Below are 24,998 nucleotides of genomic sequence, written 5' to 3' on the forward strand. Positions count from 1 at the left end.
GGTATGTTTAATATATATATATATATATATGCAGTTTTGTACTGTGGCATGCCATTCAGTAGTAGAAGTAGTCCTCGTATCTATGGGAGGTACATTCTGAGACACACCCCCCCCCGCCAGTGGGATTGTACCAAATCCTATTATGTATGCTGTTTTTTCTGTGCATAAATATTGGTGACAAAATTTACTTAACAATTTGAGGTCAGTAACAGATTAACAATAAGTAACGCAGTAGAGCAATTATAGCAACATTCTATAGAAAGTTATGCAAGCACACTGTGTCTCCCTCACAATATTATAGGCACCGTTCTCCCTCTTCTTTCTGTGATGACGTAAGATGGCACTGTGCCTACATGATGAGGAGAAGGGAGGCTGATGACATAAGCACTGTGACAGCATTAGGCTGCTACGTAAGGTTATTTGAACAGAGCTGCAGACTGTGACAGTAGATATGATGACTGACTATAGATGGAGCAGCAAATGGGCGAGTAACCTACACAGCCTGGATACCAGACAAAGGGATGATTTATGTCTTGGGTGATACCAAGAGAGAGTTAGGACAAAGTATAATCTGAGGACACTTCTCTTTCTGAACAAGTCTTGCTACAAATCCTCAGTCAATATTCCCTGGATCTATGTCTCATATGGCCTTTAAGGGCCACTGGGACCCACACATTTTTTAAGGAATGAAGGGTTCATTTTGGCTCACAGTTCCAGGGTACAGTGCATCACGGTGGGGAACTCAGAGTAGCAGGAGCTTAAGGCACGTGTATCATTGCATCAAACTCAGATAGCAGAGGGAGATGGATGCTTTTGTTATGTGCTTTCTTCTTTTATTCAGTCTCAACTGAATCCCATGGAATGATACCATGCACATTTGTGTCAGGCTGTCCAACTCCATTAGCCTAATGTGTATAATCTCTCTGGGTAGAGATATGCCCAGAGATTTGCTTCCATAAGTTTCTAAATCCCACCAAGGTGACCTCACAGAAGCTGTATCATGGAGTCCCACTTTTAGTCAAACTTCTACTTCCTCTGTACTTAAGTATCACCAGACCACTTGTAGCTGAGGGAGGGCAGAGGGAGTAATAGCTAAAATCCAAACTGAGGGTCTTATGACCCCTCATCCCTTCTACTAGGGAGTGTGAACAACTGTGTTACTATTACCATAGACTTACTTTTCTCTGTATTGGTCTTCTCAGTTAGTTGCCATGGCTCCTTGGCCAAGATAATCTCAATTCTGACATAGAAATCATGCTATGTATAGAGAAAGAACCGTACTACAACAATGACCAAGGAACATCAATCAAGGTTGTCCTCTAGCCTCCCTCCACACACACCAGTGTATTCACACACACATGCATCTGCACTCACACACTCATAAATATACAAATATCTGTATATGGATATACACACATAAATTATATATACATATATATGCACATATATGCACACAAATCCTTATAAAGTGGTGGGCACCAAAAAGTAAAGCAATGTCAGAGATACAGGAAAAGAGGCAGGATGCTTTTTTAGGCCTTTCCTCTCATGAGAAAATAATCCACGTTAGCATTCATATTTAAATGCTCCTACACTGTTGCAAACCATTTTTCCAGGGGTTTGAAAAGAAATGATGCACCATGGTTCTTGCCTCTGAGGGTTGCTCTCATTTCTCACTTTGAACTTGGCTTGAAAACCCATATCAGGAGTCCTTAAGAAATAAGATCCAGTCATGTCTTTTCCCATCATTCCTCTACCTTTGCCTTATTAAAAAGTCCCTGTGTTCTCTTTTTAAAAAATTCTTTTGATTTGTTTTTTAAAATTTTTTATTGAGCTTTTGTACATTCCAAACAACATTTCTTAGTCAGATTTAGATTCCCTCCCCCATCCATGCCCCCCAACCACTGGATCATACATGGTAAGTTTTATCTAGTCAAGCATTTGTACTCAGATGTATTTCTGTGCAAATCATTCACTGGAGTCTAGTTAGCCTATTTAGAGATCATTGGTAAGGCCTACTCTCCCTTATCCAGTAGTAATCAGTCTCCAGTAGTTCCCAGACTAGGGCCAACCTGTCATCCATTTCTCTTGCTCCACTCTGGACCCTTGTCTGATTGAGTTGGCATGGGTCCTGTGCTCGATGCCACCATTACCACAAGTTCACATTTGCAGGCTTCCAGTGGCCTTAAAGCCTCTGTTTCCCTGTGTTCATGGATCAAACCTGGTTCTTACAGTCTTTCTGCCCCCTCTTCCACAATGGTTCTTGAGCCATGGGTGGGAGAGGTTTGATATAGGAGCCCTATCCAAGGACACATACTCTGCAGTCTCTTATATAGTTCGCCAGTTGTGGCCTTTTGTGTGCATCACACTCTGCTGTATAAGGAAGCTTTACTGGTGAGAGTTGAGGGAAACACTAGTTTTCTCTCTACCCCCCATTCCACTATGTTCCATGAGCCTTAAGTGTAGAGGGTCAACTGTAGATGTGTCACCTATGACTGGGCATTTCTCAGACATATGTTCTCTGTGTCTGACCAGTTGTGGAACTCTGTATAGCCTCCATCTGTTGCAGAAAGAGGCTTCTTTGATGAATGGTGTACGATATACTTGTCAGAGTCCTAGGTGAGCTGGTCTGTCTGAACCCACACTTTGGGGGCTGCCTCCTTCAACTTCCTCAGCCTTGTTTCTTCTCCCCTTCTCTGAGCTCCTGCAGCTCTCACCTCCTGCTCATCGTGTGCCACCTAGCTTTGCCACTTGTCTTTCGTGTGCATGTGTATTGATAGCCATTCTTTTTCCGGACCACAGCATCTGGTACTTTGGATCATTTGCTGACTCCTCTGTTACTTTTTTAAATGTTTTATTTATTAATTTTATGTGCATGAGTGTATTGCCTGCCTGCATGTCTGTAAGTGTATCCATGTCACGCAGTGCCCACAGAAGTCATAAGAAGGCGTTGGATTCCCTTGAACTGGAGTTACAGATGGTTGCTAGCCTCCATGTGGGTGCTGGAAACCAAACCCGGGTCCTCTGCAAGAGCAGCCAGTGCTCTTAACTGCAGAGCCATCTCTCCAGCCCCTCCTTTGTTTCTTGCTGCTGATGAGAGATTAACTCATGTGAATATGGTGGTATGCCATTCATCTATCCATCCCTTGAGAGTGTCTATTTTCCCATGTGGATAACAGGGATTAGACCACTCACCTCATAGGGTGGTGATGTGGGCATTACTCAGAATAGCATGCAAAGACAGCATTTTAACTGCAGCATTTCTCTGAATTGCATTTTGCATAAGTCAATATTCTAAGATATAATATTCACATAGCTTTTCACTTTATTGCTTTAAAACATTATTAATTTATCATTTTGTGTGTATATGATGTGTGGGTGGGTGCATTCATATGATGGCAATGTGTGGAGATCAGAGTACAATTTTACAGAGTTGGTTCTCTCCTTCCATCTTTATGTGGGTTCTGGGAATTGAACTCAGGTTCCCAGGCTTATGTGGCAAGCACTTTTACCCTCTGATATGAAACATTTCACTGGCTCTCATGTAGGTTTTTAGGAACATGTCTTTCATGAATAGTCATGGAGATATCTGTAGGGTCCCATGCTGCTTGTGTGTTCCACAGCATTAGACCCCGAGCCAGCCCTTTCCCAGGAAAACCTGATTTTCTCACTCATACTGAGAGACTCAGATATCTTTCTCAACTTTTGGGACTGAATTACAAAATGCTAATATTCCATGCTGTGGACTGAATGCTTATGCCCTCCTGAAATTCATTATTGAAACCTAGTCCACAGGGTGATATTACTAGGAGGTTGGACCCTTGGGAGATTACTAAGTCACAAGTGTGGAGCCCTCATGAGTGTGATTCTGTCCTTAGAAAAGAGACCGAGGGAGCTCCCCTTCTCTTCGGCCATGGGGTTGCAGTGAGAAGACCCAGGACATGGCCTCTCGTGGACCTCAGCAGACATTTCTGGCATTCTGACTGCACTTTCTACATTTCCAGTTTTTCTGAGCCACCCAGTCTACACTACTGTGGCACCCTGAGCCAACGAACGTCCTCTATTGGGAGCCTGAGGTAGAAACACATGTAAGCCTTGAGCCATCTACGGAAAAGTCTACACTGAAGTCCAAGTGGCAGCTCTGCAAGAGCAAAGCCAGCTTTGAATAAACAGGCAGGGCCAGAGCACACACGGCCCTGTAGAGGTGGGATGATGTCCTCTGCCCCCACTTTCCTGTTCCTAGCTCTTCCCCTTGAGTCTTGCTACTATATTGGCAGATGCCATTAGTACAGAATTAACGAGGTTCTTGTCTGACTCCCGTTAGTTCTCACAAGAGAAGGTTGTTGTTAAGTGAGGCTAGCCCATGCTCTTGGCTTCTTTTACATGCAGCTATTTCTGTTCACGTCTTTCCAAGTTGTGACATAGTTAGGATGAGCCTCATAGAGTCCAAGTAGATAGGACCACATGATCTTGGATGTTCAGCTTCATGAATTATAGTTTATAACAGACTCAGCATTAGGTTTTTTGTTATAACAAGAGGAAATGGACTGATACATCAGTTCTGTCCTATACTCAGTATGTGTCTTAAGACTATACATCTGTGAGATGAGATAATAACAATAGTACCAATGTCCTAGGTTATTGTGAGGATGAAATGAGATAGCAGAGGGTATAGTGTTGAGCCCAGAACATAAGTGATGGTCTGTGCTATTTCTTAACCTAAATCCTAGGAACTTCATTGAAAATGAAATTCCAAAGTATTTCTCTCTGTAATAATTTGGTTGAGGAAAAGAATTTTTAAATTCTTTTTACCATTCAGAGATTTGGGGTACTTATAGATTGGTATGATGCTGTCATGCTTGGGTTTTGTTATTTTAGAATTTGTTTATGTCCTGTGAGTCCCTCCTTGAGTGAGGGCCTATTCATCATCCCACATCTCCGGGAGGGTTTGTTAAAACATCGATACAGGTGTCCGTCTCCACTCACCACCCCCAGCCTGCTTCTGTAGATCTGAGGTTGGTCTTAATTTGCGCTTCATTTGTTTTATGACTTATTGATTTTTCCTTTGCTTTTTCTGTTTTAGTAATTTGCATTTCTAATAGGAGTTGCTTTGGTCCAGGACCCTTTTGGAGAATCACTCCCAGCCCTAGGGCTTGTTCTACAATCTTTCAGGGTAGGGCAGTCTGGAAAACATGCCTTATAATTTCATGTAGAGGAAAGGTTCACAGACAATAGATGATTCTTTGATTTCTAGACTTGACTAAGGATTATGTTAATAGCTTGTAGGTTACTAAACTGCCAGCATCTAAATATCTTTAAATTATTCAAGTTGGCCTCTTAGGTAGAAGTATTTCAGTGTTACGTTAGATGGGTGCTGACATGGAATTCTGAGATGATTACATCTTGTTAGCTTGATGCTACATTGTTGGGCTTGGTGACCAGGCCACCATAACCAAGACTTGAATCTTCCCAGCCATGGTATTGGTGGGCCCTCCTGGAGTTAGCCCTGACTTGGTCACTGGTGTTGGCTCCTCCCCAGGGAATAGCTGTCTCTCCTGTCACTGATAGGGGTATGTTAGGAGAGGAGACAAAATTCATCTGACAACCTGAAGACTTTAGATGCCTGTTCTTGCCATCTCTGAAGAACCTGCTCCCTCTGGCTGGACATACCCAGTCACAACAGTAGCTCATTTAATTACAGCCCTCTTTAGGAGTGCTCAATTTAAATTCCTTCTGTAGATGAAGAAAGTGAAGCTTGTGGAGAATGTTCAGTATCATCCTAAAGTTTTCAGGTGCTGACTGTCAAAGCTGGGCTACAAGCTGTATTCAGCCCTGGATAATGAGCAATGGAGCTAGAAAAATAATAGTTTTGTGTATTCACTGTCAAACCCCCATGTCAGACATCTTGTGACTTTATTCACTTATTTATAGGTTTATTAACACCTACTATATACAGCTTATCATGTAAAGCGTTATGAGAACAAGAAGCGGAACTTACCAAAAACTGCTACCTCAAGAAATCAGCCTAGTCTTATTTTTCCCCCAAACAGAAGGATTTACATATGTATTATTGAACCAGTCTTATATGTGGAATCATAAAAGCATGAGGGAAAATCCAGTGTTTTCCAAATAAAAAAAAATATCTATTCAAATAGGAATCATCTTTTCAGTATAAAATGGAAAGAGCCTAGGGGCCTGCCATGGTATGTATGTATGTATGTATGTATGTGTATGTATGTATGTATGTATATATATATCATATATATATATCATATATATGACATATTTGAATGACATATGTGATTGATTGCTTACAGCTCCAGCTTGGTTCTTTGCCTATATTTCCTTTTGAATCAAATACTGTTTGTAACTTTCATTTAAATTCATAGAGAATAGACTCAAATTAGCAATGAATCATAACAGAATGGGAATGTTGGCTAGTCTGTTATTTAATAAGCAATGCCATATTTATAATACATAAATGATATCACTATTACTTAATAGAGGCACAAAGGATGGAAGTGACAGCAGATGAAAGTTGAATGTATCATAGTGCTCCCACCATTATTACATTTTTTTTTGCAATGGTCACCAGGGTCATAGTTAAGGAGTTCTATCATCACGTGAGATTATTTTGAATGAGAATAATTCTAAATCGACGGTTTTAAAGCAAGGGATAATGTATGTTGAAATCCCTAGTAGTCCTAAGAAAGGTCAAGGCCCAGCGATGGTTCCCTGATTTTATGAGGTACCAGGTCTCTTTGTCTTTTGCGTACAAGGCTCTGACTGGGCTTCATCCCAGGGCTGCATTACAACATGGCTTCGGGAGGACAACAGCTGCCAGCAGATGTCATAGTATCTAGACTTGACAAGGGTGGTTGAAAATGAGCTGTTTTCCCATCTTATGTACCTTAGTGAAGAAAACCTTTCCAAAAGGCTCTGTGGCAGATGTACCCTCCAGGCCTTTTTGGTCAAGCTTAGTCCAGCTCTTTATAACATATCGTTAAGTTTAGTGTGGATCAATTATCATTTACTTAAATCTCAGGTAAATTGAGCAAAAATGAAATTTCGTCAACATGGCAGCCATTGTGGGTAATAAATATGTCTATCTCAGGGTTATAAAATTTAGGCTGCTCTAAAGAGGTGTGTTTCAAAATAACACAAATGGCAAATGGTTCTGAGGGCAATCCCCTGGTGCACTGCTTGCTTTGAATAAAGACAGCGATGTCTTCCCTTGCCCCGTGAATCACTACAACAGGCACTTAAAGCCATTTGCATGTAGCTGACAGCAGCTTTTAGTAATTCATCTGAATAGATGCCCACCAACTTGCTGGAATTCATTTCTGTTTCAATAAAAGTTAAAATAGCTGGTAACTGACAGGAACCATGGTCATGTTTTCAGTAAATATTATAAGCATCTCTCCCAGGTGGATCTTTGATGTGCAGGATTGTATGAACTCTGGCAGTTAAGTATGGGATAAGATGATTTAGTGGAGGTACAGTGCACCCACATTCAAACCAGCTCAAGGTCTATCTGATGAAAAAGTATAAGTCTATGCCTGGGTTGCTTGTAGTTGGATTGGCATCTCCCATCCTTCACTAAGTTTGGGGACCATTTTCCTGTCTAGATTAGGCTTGAAGGCAAAGAACCTCATGGAATTTGGAAAGCCAGGCCTATCAGAGGCCACAATTTTCTAAGCAGCTGGCTCAGATATGGTGGGTACAACCGCCCACTGTGTATACACAGCAGCTCTTAAGGAGCACCAACTTTGTGGACACAGTGGAACTCCCTACTGTTAACCTATCTGACCTTTAAGGGTAGCTTTCCTGGCACCCATGCCCACAGCTCTTACAAAAGTCAGAAAGTCTTTGATTTTATCTTAAATGCTTTAAACTGAGAATGTGTAGGATGGTTATTTTCCTCTCCAAATTCTGAAAAATCAGATCATTTTGCTTTTATATCCAAATCCACATACAGCTCTCTCTGTCTCTGTCTCTCTCTCTCACTCTCTCTCTTTCTCTGTCTCATGCTTGTACTCACATATATATTGATGCACACATACATACACTCATACACACACACACACACACACACACACACACACACACACACACACCTTGCTGTTTCAGCTAGACTGGAGGCCGGCAAGCCCTAGAATCTGCATGATCCCTCCTCCCCCAGTCTGGGATTACAGACACATGCCACATGCCTGGCTTTACATAGGGTTCTAGGGATTTGAACTCAGGTCCTTATGCTTGCTGTAAACATTTTACCCACAGAGCCATCTACTCTTTCCCTCTAATTTGTTTATCCCTAAAACTTTCAGGATGGGTGTGAAATTTAAGGATTAAATAAATTTTGGCCAAAAAAAAAAAAAGAAAAATCCCAAAGAATAAACAGAGAATGAAAATCTGACTTTTAGCTTCCAATCTTAAATATAAAACTTGCCATTTCTAACTCAGCATTCATGGCTCTGAGATTAGACTTTTTAAAAAAATTGTTTTTATTAAATTTTGTTATATTTCATACAGAATATCTCAACAATCTGAATCATCTTTATAGCCCCATCCCCACCAGGCCCCTCCCATAGCCCCCCCAATGGAACCTATATACACTGTCCTAGGTGTTAAGGCCCACTGTGTCAAGTCAGTGTCCCCAGACATTCCCCAATGCACATCCATCCACTTGCAGTCAGACTAGGACTTTTTAAAGAAGGGATTTATAACTAATTTTCTAAAGATGGCTCCTCTCTCTCTCTCTCTCTCTCTCTCTCTCTCTCTCTCTCTCCCTCTCTCCCTCCCCCTCCTCTCTCTATATATGTGGTTCTTCCTAATACAAAAGTCAAGGCAACACTGTCTATACATATAGTTATTGTATGTATAAGGCTCTGTGCAGGACTAAATATAACATTTGGATTTTATAGACAGTATCAATCTTAAGAAAGTCACAGTAATGAGAGCTAATGACTAAACTCCTTAGGACTCTCTGGTTTTACAGTCGAAATCCCTTTTTCTTTCCATAGAATGACAACACTGAGGCAGGTGTCAAAGCCCTCATTTCTTTTGTTTCCTTTAATAAGATGCATTGCACCTAGTCAGTAACTAAGTTGCTTCTATAAAAGTGTTTTTGCAGCTTGTATTCTGGTAGAAGACAGATGATGTTAAAAAAAAGAAAAGAAAAGAAAAGAAAAGAAAAGAAAAGAAAAGAACAGGGCTGGAGAGATGGCTCAGCAGTTAAGAGCACTGACTGCTCTTGCAGAGGGCCTGGGTTCAGTTCCCAGCACCACATGGCGGTTATAAACCGTTCTTAACTCCAGTTCCAGGGGAATCCAAAGCCCTCTTCTGACCTCCACGGTATTACCCAACACCGGTGCACTCACATACATGCAATCAATACATTCATACACACACACAAAAAAAATAAAATATTAAAAAAATAATTCCTACATGACAGGAAAAGCCACACATAAGACATTGGGTGTGGGGTACTGGGTTTGGGTTTGATGGTGATGCGTTTAAACCCAGCATTCAGGAGGCAAAGGGAGGCTGATCTCTGTGAGTTCAAGGCCAGTTTGGGCTACATAGTGAGACCCTGTCTTACAATAATATAAATAAAAAAAGAAGAGGTTAGGAATTGACCTGAAGTGACCTGCTATTACCTCAAAGTTTCTAAAGTGCACAGCAAAGATTTTAGATTGGATCAAGGCATCTTTTTCTTCATAACATAGTTCACAATAGGAATTTTAACATAATTGTACCGATTCTCTGTACAAGTCCAAGTGGGAGGCAATGGGTCTAGAAGTATGCTACCACCCCCTGGGTCACATCACACTGAAGTCATGCAGGGCTAATGGTTCAGCCCCTAGGACAGTGAGCAGCACAGCAGATAGACCCCTCTGAGGGAGCAAGCAAGATCTAGTAGTCACATTGTAGTCCCTTCATCTGCCGAGTTCAATGCCTTTGACAACATTGTCAGTGGGATCAATACAGTCAAGGAAAGAATAGAAAAACTACTGATAAACAAAAGGTAAAGAAATGGAAACAGGACAGGGAATCCACAAGGTGGTGGTGGTAGTGGGGGCAGCAAGTGTTTTCATGTGCATGCCCGTTTTAGAATCCCAGGATATTAAACAGGATAAAGGAGGAAAGACCTATTTAAAGAATATTGTTATTGCTAAAATTCCTTCTGGGAGGCACAAATACTTTCTGGCCTTCTCCTACCGTCCTCATGACAAACGGAGCGAAGTACGATTCCACCAAACTACAGTTTGTATAATCAGCGAATTGGTTGTGTTTCCTTACAGAGCAGTGGGCAAGGGGTTACTTACAAGAGTGTGGGTGGTCTCTGATTAGGTACCCTTAGTCCCTCTCCCTGGTGCAACTCCCGACTGATTGGTTGGGAGGTGTGGCTTACTCTCCCGGCCCCTCCTTCTTACCTAGGGTCAGCAATCAGGTTTGCTCCTGAGGATCCTAAGCAAGCAGGTGAACCAAGCTTGACGTTCGGACAGTTTTAGGCTACAATTGTGTAGAATTTTTCAAAATTAAGGCTTGATAAAAAACCCACATAATCAAAAATTCATAGAATATTAAATAAGATAAATATATCTGAAAACTTAAAAACTGTCCTTTCCCCCTCTCCTACCTCCCCAAAGTCTCCTTGGTTCTGGGTCATGGCTGCAAAGGGTGACGACACATGATGGACAGTGCTGATTGATGCTTGAATTGTGCTTGTCAAATTATTAATAATTCTCTATAAAATGGCTTTTGTTTCCTCAAAAAAATATAGCCACAAAAAATAAACTAGTAACAAAAACCAGAAAACTAATCAACCAAATCTGAAGCCGAAACAATAAACCCACCAAACAACTATACACCTGATTGTGCCATATGTACATTTCTAAGAAGATTCTGAAGGCAATCAGAGAAATAAAAGATATGTTAACACAGAAAATGTAAATAGGAATTAGAGTAGACTTCTTGTCAGAAACGAGCTGAGCTGGAAGGCATCTTTAACATACTAAAGGAAAAAACCAACTATCAACCCAAAATTGTACATATAAAGAAAATATTATCCAAAATGAAGGACTGTAAAGATTTTTGCAGGAGAAACAAAAATTGAGACTGCCCTGTCAGCAGATTTACACTTCAAGAAATACTGACGTGTTCAGGCAGGAAAGAATATGATACCAGACAGAAACTTGCATTTGTACTAGGAGATTAAAAAAGTATTGAGAATCAAATTGGAAGTTAAATTTTTTTTCTTATTTTTATTTTCTCTGAAGGAAAATCAACAGTAGCAAAAAATAGTGTCAATACTTTATACAATAGACAGAAGTAAAATATATGCCAATAACAACACAAAGGTGAGAGGGAAGTGAGAGGGAATAGTTGATAATTATGTTTAAGACTGCATATTGCATTTGAAGGTAGATTCTCATTCATTAAAAATGGTGGTGCATGCCTGTAGTCTCAGCACTTGGGAGGCAGAGGCAGGTGGATTTCTGTGAGCTCAAGGCCAGTCTGGTCTACATAGTGAGTTCCAGGACAGCTGGGGCTACAGGGAGACCCTGCTTCAAAAAGACAAAAAAAAAAAAAAAAATGTACATCAAGGGGCTGGAGAGACGGCTCATTATTAAGAGCACTGGCTGCTCTTGTAGAGGACCTGGGTTCAATTCCCGGCACCCACGTGGTAGCTGACAACCGTCAATAACTCCAGTTCCAGAGGACTCTGACACCCTCTTCTGACCTCCGTGGGCAATTGCATGACATGAGTGCATTTACATACATGCAGGCAATATACTCGTACACATAAAATACATAAATACATAAATAAATAAATAAATTAATTAATTAATTAAATAAATAATTTTTAAAATGTACATTTAAGCACTAGGGAAATGACTAGTGTTAACTCTTTCATCTTGGCCATCACATACCCTCTAGACCAAGGAAGGTATGGAATTTTGAGGCCACATGTGCCTCGGCTGCATGGGCCAGCACTGGAGTCTCCTGGGAAGTCAGGGTAGAGCCAGTCTGTGCCTTACCACAGGATTAACTTTAACAAATATTATGCTGCTTACTTTGGACAAGTTGCTATAAGGCATCACCACTTCAAAAGGATCCAAAGGTTTTGCCCAACTGTAAACTTGAATAAACTGTGGGCTTTGTTTGACAAGCAGACATGAGTAAGTGCTGCCAAATCAAGACTGTCTGCTCCCATTTGGTTGGTGTAATCAGGCTATTACAAGGTTCTAGGGAAAAAGAAAACTTCCGCAACAGACAGCCATCATGAAGGACAGATTGTTCTGTAGACAAACTGAAGAAAGAGGAAGAATGAGGGCATAGGAACTGACTTGGTGGTTTGAAATCACATATAGGGAAGGTCATTAAATGTTAACAAGTGCATTTCAAAGACAAAGGATATAAATAATAACAGTGAAGAGGAAATGAATAATGAAAACGCTCAGTTTACAACTAGAAACATCAGATTTTTTTTTTTTTTTTTTTCTTTTTTAGACAGGGTCTCCCTGTAGCCCCAGCTGTCCTGGAACTCACTATGTAGACCAGGCTGGCCTTGAACTCACAGAGATCTGTCTGCCTCTGCCTCCTGAGTGCTGGGATTAAAGGCATGTGCCGCCATGCCCCAGCAGAAACATCAGGTTTTAATGTAAGCATATTTAAAAAGTCACATTAAATGTGATTGATTTAAACACATCAGTTAAAAGACAATGAGCATTCACTTGGTTAAAATTGAATTTGACACTGTCTAAAAGAATCACTTCAAATATAAAAGAATAACACTTAAAAGGGAAAGCTTGAAAATATTGTGGCGCAAACATTAACCAATAAAATGCTGGGGTAACTATGTTAATGTCACCCAAACAGTTCTTAAAACAAAATCTACAGAGAAGCATTTCACTTAAAGAGGAAGAGGCTAACTCCTTGGGAAATATAGGAATCCTAATATTATATGCATCAAGCATGAGAGCTTCAAGAGACATGAGAATAAAAACTCAGAAACCAATATAAAATGGGTAAACCCACAAATTAGAGACTTTAGGACTTTCCTTGAGCCGGATACGGCGGCCCATGGCGTCAATCCCAGCATTCAGGAGGCAGAGGCCAGAGGATTGCCTGGAGTGTGAGGTAAGCCTGGGCTACAATGCAAGACTCTGTCTCATTAAATGAAAAACAAAGGAATAAAAGCTCCTCCCTCAGTACAGAGATAGTTATAGGCAGAAAGTGAGTGGAGACAATGCCTTAAGCAACATTTTTACCTACTCAACCCACTTGACTGAATTGTCATTTTTAGGACATTCAGTCAATGACAAAGGAATGGAAGTTGCTGATGTGATGTAACAGAGAGAAATACAGTTGTCAAAGGATTTGTGACAAAGATTAAAAAGGCAATTTCAAGGAGAAATGACTGTGTTTCAGAAAATGATAGTTCAGTAAATGACAACCACAGGCAAAACTAGTTTTGCTTCAAAACAATTTATTGGATCAGCTTATCTATAATTATAAACTAATATGCTAAGAAATTGATTGGGATTGTGTTGAATCCATAAAAAGCATGGGAAGATGTAACTCTAATGGTATGGGATTTCACAACCTATGAACACAATGTATCTCTCTTTAGAGAACGTTAGTTCCTTCTGCAGCATCTACTAGTGAAAGGTGGATGATGTTCTCAGCCCTCCCCTTTCTAGCATCACTGCCCTGTTTATGCTACAACACTAGCAATCTTCAGAACGTGAAGCATGAACAACTATCACACTGGTATGAAAATGCACTGATCTCATCTCTGAGTCTGTCCTGTGGTCTCTTCAGCCTCTGTAAATAAATGTATTGAATATTCTAGTTTAAGAAGAAGATCATTTGGAGGTCTGTAGCAGTTTCCAGATTGGGATTTTGGTTAAAATGTTTCTCCTGCTCCATAACCAGCTCTCTCACAGAAGGTGACCTGCTGATGGGGCCTAGTTGCTGCCAGGGAAACCATCTCTGCTTGCTAGAGGCCACTCTGCCTTAGTCAGCTTACGGTCAGGATTAAGAACTGTGGGTGCTTAATGCAGATGTGATCCCAAAATGAATGGGGTTCTGTTGTGTGTTGATTCCTTCAAGGATTTGCTGAAAGCATGCTGAAGTTGTGTGGCGACTTCCACTCAACCCTCCTCCCTCCCTTTCTGTGATGGTCAATATTAATTGTCAACTTGACAGAATCTAGAATCACTTGGAAGATGGGAATGCTTAAGGGGGATGGTCTTGATTATGTTAAATTGATACAGGAAGGCCCATCTTAATTGTGGGCTGGACCTTTCCCTTGACAGAGGATCCTAGACTGTTTAAAAATGACGAAAGCAAACTGAGCTTCAACATGCATGAATTTATCACTTTCTGTTTCTTTCTCTTTTAAAAAATATTTAATATTATTATTTTTGAAAATTTTATGTATATGAGTGTATTGCTTGAATGTATATACAATGTCCATGGAGGTCAGAAGAGGGTGTCAGATTCCCTGGAACTGGAGTTACATACAGATGATTGTTATCTGCCATGTGGGTGCTAAGAACTGAACCGTAGTCCTTTGCAAGAGCAGCCAGTGCTCTTAGCCACTGAGCCATCTCTCCAGCCCCACTGTCTGTTTCTTGACTGCAGATGAAATATGACCATCTGATTCAAGCTCCTCCCACCTTGACTTTTCTACCAGTGGACTGTACTCTTAAACTCTGAACCGAAATAAACCCTTTCTACATAAAGTTTTTTTTTTTTTTTTTGGTCAGGATATTTAATCACAACTTGAAACTAAAACACTTTGTCAATAGGTGAGGCCAGACTTGCATTGGGTCTAATGACTTTCCAACCCCTTCTCCATTTCTTTCTTACAGAGCTACTTTCTGTCATGAAAGCATCCCCATTAAGTCCATCTGTAGACAAACTTTTCAGAGAATCCCAAATAATACTAAGATAAAACTATTTTTAAGAATGGAGTGGTTGCTGTGATTGCACTATGCCAGATACATAGACAAACATGTTTCTGTCTTTCCACAATTTCTGAATCTAATAAGTAACAACAAATTCACAAGGTGCTGTGGTTTCAATGGCAGCAATTTGCCAGATTTTTGGTAATTTGGCAATGTGGCAGAGACTAATGCAGGTTCTTTTATTGCATTCTTAATTACTAATATTAATTCTTATATCACACGCCATACAGCACGCAACAAATCAATCTATCTAGTTTACAGAATGAATACAAATTAAAGATGCAAGGGCAGATTTAAAGAGGTTTCAGAAGTGGGCTGATAGAACTGCAATACAGTATATACCAATAAGATAAGGAACCTAAATCAGCTGCAGAGAGTAAGCTGTTGCTGTAGTGATCAGGCCAAGGGAAAGTCAGCATTCAGAGCACGAACAGCAGATTCAGGTCCAGAGGGGGTGAGCAGGTGAGCAAGCAGACTGCAGTCAAGTGGGATCATCAACAGCAGGGTACCTACACAAGGTGAAGCCTCAGGTACAGTGGTGAGTTCTCTGCCTGCTTGATGATGCCTAATGTATACATCAGGTACAGACCATAGGCTGGTGGGACTGTGTCATCACAGTGCTATGCATCCACTACTTTATGAGGACCAGGTGAAGGAGTTACAATCTTTCTTCAGCCTGGTGTTGTATCCTGTCTGATAAGTTCTTGGGGTTGATTTGCCTGGTATAGTTATAATACACCCATGTGTCTCTACAGTCTCATTTCAGCCTGAAAAATGTATAGGGTAGTGTCTTTTCTACCCTCAGAAATAAGTCATTTATCAGTCTGTCCTGCCAGACAAATGGTGATATTTTCTGGTCCACCCAGGCACACAGTCAGCCTCCATCCTCAAAATGGAGTTAAACACTTCTTGTAAAATGGAATCTCTCAGGGTCTGGAAAAAAACACTGTTTTATACAATATAGAGTAACTTAGAGGAGGGCATAGCCTTATCTCAACAGTAGTCTTTGCCTGGTGATTTTATGGGGGCAAATATAGAAGATTCTCAGAAAGAGCTTTTATTAAGGTGATTGTCTAGTTTGCTCTCTGTTGCTAAGATAAAACACTGATCAAAACCAACCTTGAGAGGAAAGAACTTATTTCATCTTATAATTCCTATCACTAAGGGAATTCAGGGCAGGAACTCAAGGCAGGTACTGAAGTAGAAACCATGGAGGAATGCTGCTGACTGGCTTGCTCCCTGGCTTGCTCAGCTCTTTTTTATAAAATAGTCCAGGTCTACTTTCCCAAGGATGGCTCTGCCCACAGTAGGCTGGGCTCACCCACATCAACTAGCAATTAAGAAAATGCCTTACATGGGCTGGAGAAATGACTCAGTGGTTAAGAGTGCTCTTGCAGAGGACTTGAGTTTGTTTTCCCACAAACACACGGCAGCTAACAACTGTTCTTACCTCCATTTCCAGGAGATCCCACACCCTTTTCTGGTAAGGTAAGGTTCCCTTTTACCAGGTGACTCCAGTTTGTGTCAAGTTGACAAAAAACTAACCAGCACAGGATCATCCTTAACAGCTATAACCTTGATTAGGTAAAATGGTCAGAGGACAGGAGAGAGCCAGACATGAGTTTTCATTCATGTATATCAGCTCATGCCTCCATAGAAGCAATATAGCAAGTCTATTTGGAAAAGTGAGAGAAGGTTCTGGAGATTCCCAGTCATTACTTCCCAGTGTCAGAGGCACTGGCTATCCTCAGGGCATTCACTGCCCTGGGTGGGTGTGCTGGTCACTTGGCTCTTCACTGCCTTGTGTGGACATGCAGGTCACCTGCCTTTTCTCTCATACATTCCCATATTGCCTGCTCAGTAGGATGGTCCCCAGATTTCATACTTTCCTTCCACCCCTCACCTTCAGTGGGGTAGGAAATGGAAGGCACAGGGTTGAGGGGAGCATAGAATGCATACTATTTTTCCCTGGTCTGCCTGCATGCCCTGTGGTTCTCCTTCCTAGAGCACAACAGGTAGCCTTTCCTGCAGGTGGCATTCTCTGGCATCCTCCTTTTCAGTCTTGGGGAGGTACCAGCTTCCTGTGGTTCTTGGTCTGTGGCTTCTTTCTTATATCCTTCCCTTCACCCAGATCCTACCTCTGTAAACAGACCTTTCATTAAAGTTATCCGGTGTGACCTGCCTTTTCTGTTGAGACTGGCGCATACCCTTGTTAGAAGGTCAAATAGGGGGATTACAAAATAAGGTGGGCAGCCCCTAACTGGATACTGTCTTGCTCTACTCTACTACTAAATTACATTTTATACATAGTCTGTGCTAATATTCCATGTCATTTATAAAAGACTAAATCCTAGACAGCCCAACCTCTCCTAGTAACAAAGCCAGAACGTATTGAATGCTCATCATCAAAAGTAAATTAGTACTGCCATTATGGAAATTAGCATGCAGGTCCCCTCCCACCAAAACGGTAACTAAAATTTTGATGCAGCTATGCCACTCCTGGGTGTACTATATACCCAAAGGATTGTAAGTCAGAATATCACAGGGATACCTTTACAACCATTAATTCTACAATACCCACAATAGCCAGAAATGGAACAAACCATCAACAGGTTGATGGATAAAGAAATGTGATTCACACAATACATATCTATCTATCTATCTATCTATCTATCTATCTATCTATCTATCCAGTTTTAGTCAGGCGTGAAATCATGATGAATCGTCTCAGGAAAATGGATGTAAATGGAGATCATGTTGAGTGAAATAAATCAGACCAGAAATATGTGTATTGTATGTTTTCTCTCAAATGTAGAATCTATAGTTAAACAAAAGACATGAAAGTAGAAAAGGGCCTGTGTGGGGAGAGGGAGGACAAGAGAGGGTAAAAGGTGGGTAAATATGATCAAACCACATTGTATATGAATGAAAATACTATAAACCCCACAGTTTTGAAAGATTAACATATACTTGTAAAAAGCTATTTCTTCAAATCTAGTGCTACATCCATCACATCACACTACTGCAGCTAATATTGAATTAGAATATTACCTAAGTTGAAATGTCATAGAATAGAAATAAAGGACAGGGTTATTTACTTCCCCCTAGTAATGATGCACCATTGATGTTTAAGGCTCTTTGCTTCAACTCACAGCTTTCCTGTGGTTTTTCTTTTATTTTAGAGAAAAGTTTCCTATAGTCCTTTTATTTCTTACAGGAATAAGTGTTATGCTTGATCTACTATACATAGTTGTTTATTCTTACTAATGCAACAACAAAATATTTGTGCCAGCAGGGTCCTCCCAGGTGACTTTTCTTGGAAAATGATGCCTTTGTTGTTTCTGCAATAAATGGCAGGCCCTTCTGCTCTGGCTGACATGGTTCATTGTTAATGAAAGTTTTCCATCGGTGAGTATTTCAAAGGAAAGGAAGTGATAAATTAATAAATTAATAAATTAATCAGCACAGCTTGTAAACTAAATAAAGCACCACTTGAGAAAAGCCTTACTGATGGTTGGCTGATTTTTGAAAAGAGCTCTTTAAACACACTCTTTAACTTAAATGCAAAGAAGCTTAAGGTCATTCTTTAACCGGAAATCTTTAATTTAGTAACCGGGAATTATTAGTAGCGATAATTTGATTGTAAAATGTGTCAATCTGTTTGGTTAATTACTAAGCCACCTATAGGAATGCAAAACCACCCTAAGGTATCACCTTACCCCAATAAGACTGACTAGGATCAGGAGAACAAATGATACCAAATCCTGGCTAGGAGGTGGAGAAAGGGGAACACCCATGCACTGCTGGTGGGATTGCAAACTTGTGCAGCCTCTATGGAAAACAGTGTGGAGAACTCTTAAAAAATTAAAAATGAACTTACCATATGACCCAGTTATACCACTCGTTGGCATATACCCAAAGGACTCATCCTCTTGTAGAGACACTTGTACAATGTGTTTGTTGTTGCTCTTGACACAACAGCTAAGCTATGGAAACTACATAAGTGTCCCTCAACTGAGGAAGCATGATGAAAATGTGGCACATCTTCACAGTGGAGTTCTACTCAGTAGTAAGAAAAGATGCAATTATGAAATTTTCAGGTAAATGGATGGAACTAGAGAGTTATAGTAAGTGAAGTAACACAAACACAAAAAATCAAGTGATGTTTGTTATCCCTCATATGTGGATCCTAGAACAAAACCTTGACAAGTGAGTGTTTCCATACATAACTACAGGAACCAGGATAATGGAAAGGAAACAAGGAGATAAAGGAAAAGAAATAACCTGAAAGAGAAGAACAGTAGGAAACAGGCCTTAATAAGATAAATATAGATAAAAATTGGGTTAGTTCAAGGGAGGTGGTGTTGTCAAGGTGAAGACTTTGGAAAACAAAGTTTCCTGCAGGGAATGTCATATAGGCAACCTAAAGGATTTGTAAGAGGTGCTCAGGAATTGGGTGTTCAGCCCTAAATGGGACAACAGCAACCCCTCCAAGGCTCAGGGAACATTAAGGAAGAAGGAATGGAAAGAATGTAGGAGCCAGAGGATGGGGAGGAATGCTGAGAATGCTCTTTTGGACATGATATGGCCATTGCGCACTAATGAACTCACTACGCTTAGGATTACTTGCTCAAGACCTGCTCAAGAGCCAGTGAGATGGCTCTGTGGAGCGATCTGAGTCCCTATTCCCTATTGGCAATTTGGGTAACCCCTTCAGAGGATGGTGTGGTAAGAATAGGAGGTAGGAATTTGCTAGGCAGTTAGGTTGAAAAAGACCCCCCAAGAAATGTAGGCAGTTTCTCGGCTAAAAGTCAAAATGTCCTTGGGCCTATTAGCAACACACTCTGTTCCAAAGGCCGAAAAACCAAAAATTTCAAAAGCATTTGGGAGCTTGTATCTAATCCTTAAAAGATTTTAGGATTTCCTCTTCAGAGGGGAGAATGCTGGAGGGGAGGGAGTGGGCATGGATTTGATCAAAACACCCTATATACATGCATGAAATTCTCAATAAACTTTTTGTAAAAGTTAAAAAAAAATAAAAATATTTTATTTAATTGCCTGCACCTGTGTTGTGCAATGCCCATAGAAGAAGGCATCAGATCCCCTGAAACTGGAGTTATGGATGGTTGTCAGCTGCCCTATGGGTACTGGGAACCAAACCCTGATCATCAGCAAGAACAGCCAGCATTCTTAATCACTGAGCCATCTCTCAGCCCCAGGCATGCATTTATTCTTTTTTCTTTAAAATTTTAATTTAGTTTTTATAATTTCATACAACAGTTTTTAATAAAATTTAGACCCCCTCCCCCTCCATGCCCCCATCCCTCCCCACACCAGACTTCATGTATTCTGCCACACATATTAAGTCCAATCCAGTCAAGCATTTGTACCCAGACATCCTTCAGTGTAAATTCGTCCACTGGAGTCTAGTTGGCCCATCTAGAGATTATAAATGAGGCATACTCTCTCTCGCCCAGTAGCAATCAGTCTTTAATTGTTTTCAGTCTATGGCCAGCCTTCCACCCATTTCTCTTCTCCTCTCTAGGCCCCTGCTTAATTGAGTAGGCATGGGTCCTATGCTTGATGACACCATTGCCACAAGGTCATATGTGTAAGCTTCCAGTAGCCTGAAAGCCTCTGCTTCTCTATGTTCATGAGCCAGTCCTGGTTCTTACAATCTTTCCAACCCTTTTTTTGCCATGATTCCTGAACCATGGGTGGGTGAGGTTTTACATTATATATCTGAGTGTTTTGCCTGGATTTATCTATCTATACTATCTACATGCTTGGTACCCAAAGAGGCCAGAAGAGGTGTCAGATCTCCTGGAACTGGAGTTACAGGTGAGTGGTGAGCTGCCTTGTGAGTGCTGGGAACTGAACCTGAGTCTTCTGTAAGAGCAGCAAGTGCTCTTAACCCCTGGGCCATCTTCTCCATCTCCTGAACACATTTTTCTTGAGACAGGGTCTGCCTGTAGCCCCAGCTGTCCTGAAACTCACTATGTAGACCAGGCTGGCCTTGAACTCACAGAGATCCGCCTGCCTCTGCCTCCCAAGTGCTGGGATTAAAGGCGTGTGCCACCACGCCCAGCCCGACAAATACATTTTTAAGGACAAGGCAAATCATCTTAACATTCATCCTAGAGAAAAACCTACTTTGCCACATCCCTAGACCAATGTAATCTCTTTCTTTATTCTAAATATGAGTCCTCATATTTACAGACGAGTACCTTTCGCCCCTCATCAATGAAGCTTCTTTTTGTAACAGATGAAGACTATTATAGAGTTCCAGAACTGGTCAAATGCAGAGAATAAGTGTCTGTGAGATTCTTAACCCTAAGTGACACATCTTCAGTGCAGCCTTTACACACGTCTCAGCTCTCACTACAGAAGCTTCCTTATGCAGAAGGAAGCCTGCAATCGGAAAATGTGCAGAGAACAAGAGGACACAGAGTGCTCATCTCTGAATAGGACACCTGTTCCAACCCTCTGCTTCCCAAGGCTCAGGGACCAGTGTGGAAGAGGAGGTAGAAAGATTGTAAGTCAGAGGGGGTGGATGACCACAAGGAACAGTCTTCTGGACAACTTGACAGCTACTCATATGAACTCACAGCAATGGTGACAGCGTACACAAGCTCAAACCAGACAAGATCCCAACATAGTCATGGGAAAGTAGGTATGAAATTCTAACCCAAACTAAGGAATTTTTGGCAAGTGATGACTGCTGGGAAGGGGAGAGATAGTGTCCTACAGGCAAAGACTCTTGGTGGGCTCAGTGAATGAACCCATATTGAAGGACATTTGAACAAATCAGACTCGATAGGCCATGTTATATATGAGAGGACATTAAATTAGATCAGGAGCAGTAGGGAGAGGTAGAGGTAGGGGAGGGGATCTAACTATCAAACTATATTGTTTGAAAATCACAAAAATTCAATAAAAATTTAAATTATGAAAAAGAAATTCTGGTTCATTCTATATGTGGCAATGGTGTTCTTGGTACCATTTAATGATGACCAATTCTTGGAAGAAATTTTGTATTTTGAAGCCCTTCAAAGGAGCAGATACAGGAGGTGGTTCTCCACTAGGGTAAACTTCACCAGGCAGGGGGAATTTGACAATGTCCACAGACATCCTTTTCTTTCTTTCATGTGTATGTGTGACATGAATGCATGTGTTTATATGTGTTTGCATGTGTGTAGAGGTTTGAAGTTGATGTCAGAAATCTTTGATCACTTCCCACCTTACTTGTTGAGGCAATCTCTGGACCAAACCCAGAGCTTGCTAATTGAGTTAGTCTGGCTAGCCAGCTTGCTCTAAGGATCCCATCTCTACCTTCCCAGCACTGGAACTACAGACAGGCCACCACACCTACTTGTCATTTATGTGGATTCTGGGGATCTGAACTCTGGTTTTCATGCTTGTATGGCAAGAGCTTTAACCACTGGTCTCTTTCCTTGGCCCCCTGGAGATGTTTTTAATCACTGTGACTCAGGAAGGGATCTTGCTGACATTCAGTGAGTAAAGTTCCAGAAAGATGTTGTGTTCTACAATGTATAGGACACCCTTCCCCACCTTGCAAAGAATGACTTGGTTCACCATGTCCACAGTGCTGCTGCTAAAACCCCTGGTGCAGGACACAGAATGAGGACTTGGTGTTCTCCCCAGCGATTTCACTGATGTCTTGGGTCAGGTTTGACCTAGCATCTCGAGGAAACATGGAAACCAGAGCATAACTGGATAGTGGCTGAATGTGGAGCATGGAGAACCCTCTGGTTCTCTCTCTGATGCAAGCACACTCAGAGTTCCGTATTCCAGCCTCAGTTAAACTTAATTTAGGCCTCTGTGTATGTGTGTGTGTGTGTGTGTGTGTGTGTGGTGTGTAGACATTGCTAAAGCCAAAGGAAACACATCCTTCAGGATATCCACAACCTTCCTTAACTGATTTCTTCAAAAACAGCTCATTGAGTTTGACATTAGAATATAGACGAGAAAGAAAGCAGGATGAGAGGTGGGGGAACTGTTTCCTTAGAAAATCTTCAGCCACAGTAGTTCTGCACAGGAAGCAATAGCCATTTTAAAATGTGCTTGATAAACGAGCAAATAGAAGGCATATAAAAACCTCTCACTGCTTAAAGAACTTCAGATCCCAATTGGCTAAGGCTGTTCGTGTTTAGGAAGAAGTGAAGGAGGACAACGTGTGGATCAAGTGAAACCCAATTAGGCAAAGAGAGGTGAATGGACTTTGAATCCTCTTGGTTGTACCAGTTGCCTCTGGTACCTTCAAAACACCCAGCAAAGAGATCAAAAGCCATACAGACACTTGGGAAGAAGAGTCCTAGAGACAGGTGGGCTTTCATTACTCACACTGGACTCAGTGCAGTCAGAGAAGAATGTGCTGAGCAGGGCCTTTAGTGATGCCTTCATCTTTAGCTTTGCCCCAGCTAATAGCTGCCAGTGGCCCACATAGTGCCATATGGGCAGATTGTCACATAGCTCATATTTCCAGCTTGGTGAATTTGTCTCAATTCTTCTATTTCAAGCTAAAACAGAAAAGGTAGGCAGATGCCTTTTTAAAAACAAAGGTGAGACACATATAAAAATATAGCTAATTTTCAGTCTGATAAGTTTCACTCAGCTTTTAGGCCTTGTCTGGTAACATCTCCATACAGACATGCATGACAATGGCATGTAAAACTGAGAGTGCACTGACAAAAATATACTTGGAATAGCTCTCATAACTGAAATCTTTTAATATCTTTTCTTGGGCTGGAGAGATGGCTCAGCAGTTATGAGCACTGGCTTATCTTGCAGAAGACCTGGATTCGAATTCCAGCATGCACATAGCAGCTAATAACCATCCTTAACTCCAGTTCCAGGAGATCCGACACCCTCTTCTGTTCTCTGTGCATACTGCACAGCACAGGTACACTAACATACATGCAGGCAGTACACTCATACACATAAAAATAATAAATTGAAAAAAAATCTCATTTTATTGGTGCTTAAAATGCTAGTTATTAAGCATTTATTAAACATTTTCTTATATATGGAAGTATAAAAAAGTTATTGATTGAAACACAGGTTAAATATAACAAAGATGAGAAGACTACACATTGATTAGAGATAAGAGGAATTAAAAAAACAAACATGGGGGCTTCTGATAGCAGATGATCCAAGTAGAGAACACAGCAATTGAAATGATGAGATTCTCATTATTTTTTATTTTTTATTTATATATGTGTGTGTCTGTGTGAGTGTATGCCATGTGTGTACCTGCAGGGACCAGAAGAGGGCAATGGATCCCTTGAAGCTCGAGTTATAAACAATTCCGAGCTGCTCTATGTGAGTGCTGGGAACCAAAGTGGGGCCTCTGGAAGAGGCATCTCTCCAGCCTAAGATTCTTTTTTGAATAAAAATATTTGATGTGGCCAGAAAGAAATCATGTAGAATGTGATTCTAGCCAAGGTCAGGGTGGAATTTCCTTTGAGAGAAAAGATACTGGAAACATATGTTATTCTTTGATCTAATTCTTCCTTTTTTTTCTTTTCCCATTAAGGAAATTGTAATCAGGTTTCTGGTCTTCTGTCCCTACTGCAGACATTTTTTAATTGTGAAAACATAGTGACTTTACACTGGAGAATGGCTGGGGCCACCGACAACACAGTGGACAGTAACAGGGATTACAGAGTACATGGGCTCCAGTGGTGGGGGGAGACTATGGGAGGGTGCCATTTGGGAAGTGGGTATATAGATGAATAAGATTGTTTGGGATGTTCTGTATGAAAGACACAGAAAAAAATCAACTAATAAAAAAGAGTTATATTTGAGGAAGAAGCATAAAAATTTGCTCCATGTTAATTAGTAGAGTTGAAACACATTACCATTGGAATCTACCTGGTGATTTTATATCCATGCTCAGGTGGCTCTCAGAAAGTAACTGACTGTGACTAGTAATAATCTGATATGTAGAGATTAGAAATGCATGTGCAAACATGATGTCGATTGCCTTGGAATGAATAG

Source organism: Nannospalax galili, unplaced genomic scaffold (genome assembly GCF_000622305.1).
Source record: "Nannospalax galili isolate Female #2095 unplaced genomic scaffold, S.galili_v1.0 scaffold1169, whole genome shotgun sequence".
NCBI lineage: Eukaryota > Metazoa > Chordata > Mammalia > Rodentia > Spalacidae > Nannospalax > Nannospalax galili.